This window comes from Monodelphis domestica, chromosome 2 (genome assembly GCF_027887165.1).
Source record: "Monodelphis domestica isolate mMonDom1 chromosome 2, mMonDom1.pri, whole genome shotgun sequence".
NCBI classification, from domain to species: Eukaryota; Metazoa; Chordata; class Mammalia; order Didelphimorphia; family Didelphidae; genus Monodelphis; species Monodelphis domestica.
Window position 1 is genome coordinate 47,498,521 of NC_077228.1, and position 6,580 is coordinate 47,505,100.

The 6,580-nt window shown below is 37.0% G+C and overlaps 1 pseudogene; it reads right to left on the reverse strand.

Annotated features, from left to right (window-relative positions):
• Positions 1-5,072: 5,072 nt before the first annotated feature.
• Positions 5,073-6,042, reverse strand: LOC100011302 (GTP-binding nuclear protein Ran-like; annotated as a pseudogene).
• Between the last annotated feature and the right edge of the window lie 538 nt (positions 6,043-6,580).

The following is a 6,580-nucleotide window of genomic DNA, read 5'->3' on the forward strand; positions in this document are numbered from 1 at the left end:
TCTCTTAATTGTTCTTTGAGTAACTCTCAATTTTAACTTTTTAGCCATTGAAGAATTTCTGGGTCAATTGATTTCTTTAGAGACCAATTTGGAGAGCTGACCTGGCAAGTATACAGGCAATGTCTGCATTGGATAAAGAAGACTTATAGAAGTGTTTCAAGAAAACTTGAAACTTGGAAAAATGATAATTCAGAACTCTTTGTGGAGTGAGATGATGGCTGTTATATTGTGATATTTTTTCTCTTCTTTCTTTTCTCCAGCACTTTCAATCTCTTCCTATCTCCTTTTTTGTGCCTTCATGTCATAGCTACTACTCAGGCTAAGCAAGTGTTGCAATCCATCTCCTTTTGATGTGGCCTGATTGTTGAACTTTCCAGAATGGAACAATTTTAAAGTCATTTTCAGTCTGCAGTTACATTAATTGGTGATCTTTATTGAGAAGAGTAGTTTCTCAGTGGTTATTCTTTTATGTAAAAAAGTCTGAATATGAGGCTTTTAAAGGGCAGATATTTTTTTTGTTATTGCTGTTGTTGTTGAAAGAGGACACATATTCCTACCCTTTCCCCAAAGAGTACAGGCACTGTTGAATGGACTCAAGCCATGCTCCTTATTCATTAAATTGTGTGATTGTATTCAAGATCTTCATTTGGCTCCTTGGAAGGCACATCCTGTATTAATGAATCTATAATGAATGAGGCTCAAGAGAAAAGAGCATCCCATTTGCTAACATCTGGGGCTACTGAATTGGACATCACATATTCCATCATTCCCCAAGCAGGATTTGTGTTTGCTCCAGCTGCCAAAAAAGTCTTTGACACAGTACAGTCAGACTTTGTATTAAGAGGCATTACAAAGTACAGTGAAACTCAGCGAGGGAGATTCCCGTACTCTGTTGGATTTAGTTTAATAGAATTCAATTGAACAAATGTTTATCAAGTGCCTCCTCTGTGCTAGACATGGTAATGCCTTTGTGAATAGATAAAAACAAAATGTTCCCTGCCCTCAAAGAGCTTTAATTCTATAGGGTGTGTGTGTGTGTGTGTGTGTGCGTGCGTGCATTTACAGGAGAGGAAACATGTAAACAGTTCAGTAATTTTGAAATAACCACATAATAATTTCAGAAAAGGAGGATAGAGTATTTTTCTTCTTTTTTAAATTTAGAATATTTTTCCGTGGTTACATGATTCATGCTCCTCCTCCTGGAGCTGACAAGCAGTTCTGCTTGATTATACATATATCATTGTTCAAAGCCTATTTCCAAGTTATTCATATTTGCAATAGAATGATTCTTTAACATCAAAACCCTAATCATATCCATATCGAACCACATGATTGATCACATATTTTTCTTCTGAGTTTCTGCTCCCACAGTTCTTTCTCATAAGTTTCTCTGGATTGTCCTGGCTCATTGCATTGCTTCTAGTAGAAAACTCTTATTACATTCAATTGTGCCATAATGTATCAGTCTCTTTGTACAATGTTCTCCTGGTTCTGTTCCTTTCGCTCTACATCCATTCCTGGAGGTCTTTTCAGTTCATATGGAATTCAGGAGGATGGAGAGTTAACAAGTAGGGAAATGAGAATAGCCTTCATGAAAGATTTGGATTAAGCCTTTAAAGTTCCAAAATGCAGTATTGGCTCCTCCTTGACTTATTTTTCTTATCTGGAAAATGGGAATACTAATAGCATCTGCCTCCCAATGTTGTGGAGAGGATAAAATAAGATTTTGGAAAATAGCTTTACAAACCTTAAAATGTCATAGAAATCCTAGTTATTATCTATATCTTCTTCAGAATTCTGCTCAAGAGCTCATATTCTCTAGGAAACTATCCCTGAATAACTATACAGGATTGAGACTTGTAACTATCTGAATTGCCCTCAACACCATGCCAACTATAATTGCCTACTATATCATTTGCATGCTATTGATTTGCTATTGATTATTTCAGGAACATAATCAAATAAATTTCCTTCTTGTGCTATTAGCTTTCCCACCTAAATTTGGAGACAACATCAATAAAAATATAGCAAACATGATTTAAGCACTTGCTGTGTACAGATGTCTGTATTCAGCTCTCTGAGGGGTATAATGTTTATGTAACAACCCATTTTCTACACAGGCAGAAATTCACATAGGCAGAGGGACAGTGTTATTCTTTCAATTATATATTTTGCCTTAGCTGATAAAATTACAAGCTAAATTAAGTAATTAGAAAGCATAGTGATGGATAAAGCACTGGAATCAGAATCAGGACAATGAGTCGAAATCTTGCCTTAGACAACAAATGTGTCCACCCTGGGCAAGTCTATTAATCCTTGGTGCCTCAGTTTCCTTATCTGTAAAATGAATTGCAGAAAGAAATGACAAACTACTCCAATATCTTTGCCAAGGAAACTACAAATGGGGTCAGGAAGAGTTAGGCATGATGAAACAACTGAACATTTGATCCACTGCTCCTACCCATGTCAAATGTGAACTATTAACTTTTATTAAATTTAATTTAGATAATAAAACATTTAATAAGGACTGAAATAAAAAGAAAGACAACAGGAAAAACAACATGCACAAATTCTTGAATAAATATGACTTCTCTCTTTTCCCTCCTCCCTCAATAATATTTAGGAACCAATTTTCTTTAAGTTTCACACTGGAATTGTAGGAAGAGTTTAATCTTTTTCTTTATTTTCCTCTCTTTTTAACATCTGTTTTACTTATTAAAAAACCCCTTACCTTCTATCTTAGAATCAACACCTTGTTTTGGTTCCCAGGCAGAAGAGTGACAAGGACTAGGCATAGGGAGTAAAGTGACTTACCCAGGGTCACACATCTATGAAGTATCTGAGGACAAATTTGAAACCAGGACCTCCCATCTGTAGGACTAGCTCTCAATCCACTGGACCACCTAGCTGCTCTCTTAACATTTATTTTTTAAAATTTTGAGTTATAATTTCCCCCTCCTTCTTACAATTGTCCATTCATTGATAGGTCAAGCAATATGATGTTAAGTGAACATGTAAAGTCAGGTAGAACACATATCCATATTAGCCATTTTGCAAAAAACAATCAACACAAAGCATAAAACACATAGAAAGTGACAAAAGGATTCCTCAAACTACACTCATATTTCACCATTTTCCTCTCTAGAGGTAGAAGGTATCTTTTATCATAGACCCTTTGGAATTGTGTTCATGGAGGAGTTTTAGACTTGGCTACATATAGTCTTGAAATGGAACCTTGAACAATGGTTACCAGTTAGTATTTCTTTCTTCACTCTCATTCCATTGTCCCCATTGCATATTCAACTAGGAGGATATGTGACATTGCTTACTGTGGCCATTGCCATCTCACCATTCCCTAGGCTCAACTCTCTTCGCTGGGTAGGATTCTATAGTTGCAGCCACTTGGTTGTCTCACTTCCAACCACCATACTCTCCCTTTAAAAAGAATAAAATTGTGATGGTCTTCCTATCTCTCCCTGGCTTCTGGAAGTGTTGACTCCTCTCCTGTCTCCATTCCACTGCGGAATGATTGGACTATAAAGTTCTGACCTGCATGTTTCTAACATGAGTTGGCTTGATCCTCTTCTCTTGGGATTTACAACATTGGTGATGGACTTAGTGAGGACATACGATCTGATTGATCCCTTTATCCCCTCAGAATTCCTGAATTCAAATTAGCTACCAGTTTTAGCTTCCCCAGGGGTAAGGAATATGGGTATGTACCATTATTCCCAGCATACCACACTCACTGCCCAGAACCTCAGTGTCTCCCCCACGCCATGACAGAATCCCTTTGCAACCAGAAAGACTTCTGGAAGTGGACATCATCCTTCTAATGGGTGCTTGTGTTCTGGGCATGGGCACACTGAGAGATGCAGTAAATGTTGGCAGATGATTTGATGGAAGGGCTTTTCTAGATCCTCATTCTGCCAGTTATCCCCTTAAACAATAGGAAGGAACATGGTGAGATTCTGACTGTAAAAAGACATCTACAGAGTCCATTGTAAAAGAACAATCTGTCAGGACCCTTACCCTTTCAACCACAACATGATTTTTTGCCCTGATGCTTATTCTTTTCCTGATTTCTATTCTTGTCTGCTGACACCAATTTACCAGATCCAGTCTGTGCTTCTTGACTCCCGCTCTGACTATTCCAATTTTATCTTGGCTTTCTAAATTGACCACCCCTTCATTCTTTGTTACTAGTTCCTAGTATTCAAGTCCTGCTGCTGCTACAACAAATAGCTACTTACAGACAGGTTGGCAATTAAATCTTGCCTTCCCTTCTCTACTGCATAAACACACAAACACACACACACAATAATTGTGGCAATGGCTTTCTTGCTGTTCTTCAACTAGGATATTCCACCTCCCAACTTCAGGGAATTTTCTACAGCTGTCCCCCATACCTGGGATTCTTTCCCTCCTCATTTCTATCTCCTGACTTCCCTGACATCCTTCAAGTCTCAATGAAAATCTCACCTTCTACTAGAAGCCCCTTTTAATCCCTTTTACATCTAGAGTTTTCCTTCTATTGGTTATTTCCAGTTTACCCTATATGTAGCTTTTCTATATAGAATTATTTTTAAAGTAAGCTTTTATTGATATTTATATTTCTTATATCACCATAGTTATCCCATGTATTCCTCCCTGCACCCTTGTAGGAGAACCATCCCATAGGACAAATACTATATTTGTTTGTTTGTTTGTTTATTTATTTTTAGATCTTTGAAATACAAGTTTATTATGATATAAACAAAAATGGAATGGGAATGACAGTAACAAACAAGATTCACCACTGAATAATGTGATGGGACTGCAGCAGTCTTATATTTGAAACTCAAGGGGACGTAATTGCAGTCCAAAACAGCTAAATACACCAGTCCAAAATAGAAATAGAAATTTTAAAACTGATACATTTGCTCCAAAGTCCACTAATTTCCTTAAGCATCCCAAAGATTAAGCACATGTTCTGCTCAGCTATACTATAAAGTGGCAAACATGTTACACCACTAACATCACAGGACAGTTGCCTATAAAACGAGACCTGTGACACTGGGCTCTAGCTTCATTCCCTTACAGGTCATCATCTTCAACAGGGAGCACAGCTGTCTGAGCAATTTGTAAGTCCTGCTCATATTGTGCTGCCAGTGCTGGGTCCATGACAACCTCTGGAGGTGCAAGAGCAGGCATGGCAACAAACTCCAAGTTAGGGTCTCCAATAAGTTTTCTAGCAAGCCAAAGGAAGTGATTCTCAAAGTTGTAGTTACTTTTGACTGAAATGTCAGAATACTGAAGATTCTTCTTCCTATGGAAGACAGTTGATTTCTCCTTGACTTTTCTGTCCTTGATATCCACTTTGTTGCCACACAACACTATAGGGATATTTTCATATACTCATACCAGATCTCTATGCCAGTTAGGCACATTCTTGTAAGTAATTCTTGATGTTACATCAAACATTATAATGACACACTGTATAATTGAAAAATCTGTTACCCTAAAAAAGAACTACATTTCCCAGGAGCCCACTGACTTCCTGTAGTTAAGTACTTCGTATAGACAGAGGATATTAGCAAGTGCACAGTCCTCTTGGGTTTCTTTTCCTTGGGCTTGCAGCCAGCATGGTGGCAGTGGTAAGCTAAGTGTGGGGATTTTAAATAGGCTAATCAGCCATGGACACATGGTCTTTATTTTGTATCTTCTTTATTCCTTGATTTCTAATGATCATTAATAAACCCATTAAAATACAATAATTTTATTATTGACATTTATTTTAATTTTTACAACACTGAGCTTGGATGTAAAAACCATTTCTCAGACCACCAAATTTCTCTTGGACAGCTAAATCCCATACATTGAATTTAATAGGACCTCTGTTAGTATGGAACACAAGGGGATGGACCTGAACAACCAAGGTGGCTACATACTTCTTCTGAAATTCACCAGTCAAGTGATGTTTTACAAATGTAGTTTTCCAGTACCTCCATCACTGACTAATACAGGTTTGAACTGCACTTGGGGTTCACCATGGGCAGCCATCAAGATGTTCTTTACTGTACTCTCTGTAAATACTGCACTTGGCCACAGTCCCACCTTGGAGTCTGGCTAGCTTGTGCCACAAAGACTATTTTTAGAGAAGAAAAAAATCAGCACAAATAATACTTTAAAAAGTCTGAAATCATACACAATATATAAAATTTATGTAACTCCCACTTCCATAAAGGAATAGGTTGGAGGTATCCATTTATCTCTTCATTTGAGACCTCTTAATCTTTATTATTTTATTATATTTGCTTTTGATTTTTGGCATGTGGTTGTTTTTTCTATTTACATTATCATAATTATTATATACATGGTTTCCTTGGTTTTATTTACTTCACTCTATTTCAGTATATATCCATACTTCTCCATATTCATCAAACATATTATTTCATGCATCATTACATTTATATACTACATTTTCACTAGCCCATCCCCAATTGATGGACATGTACTTTGTTTCCAATTCTTGACTATCATAAAAAGTGCTATAAATATAAACTCTGCAAATATTTTGGAGCAAGTAAGGACTTTCTCC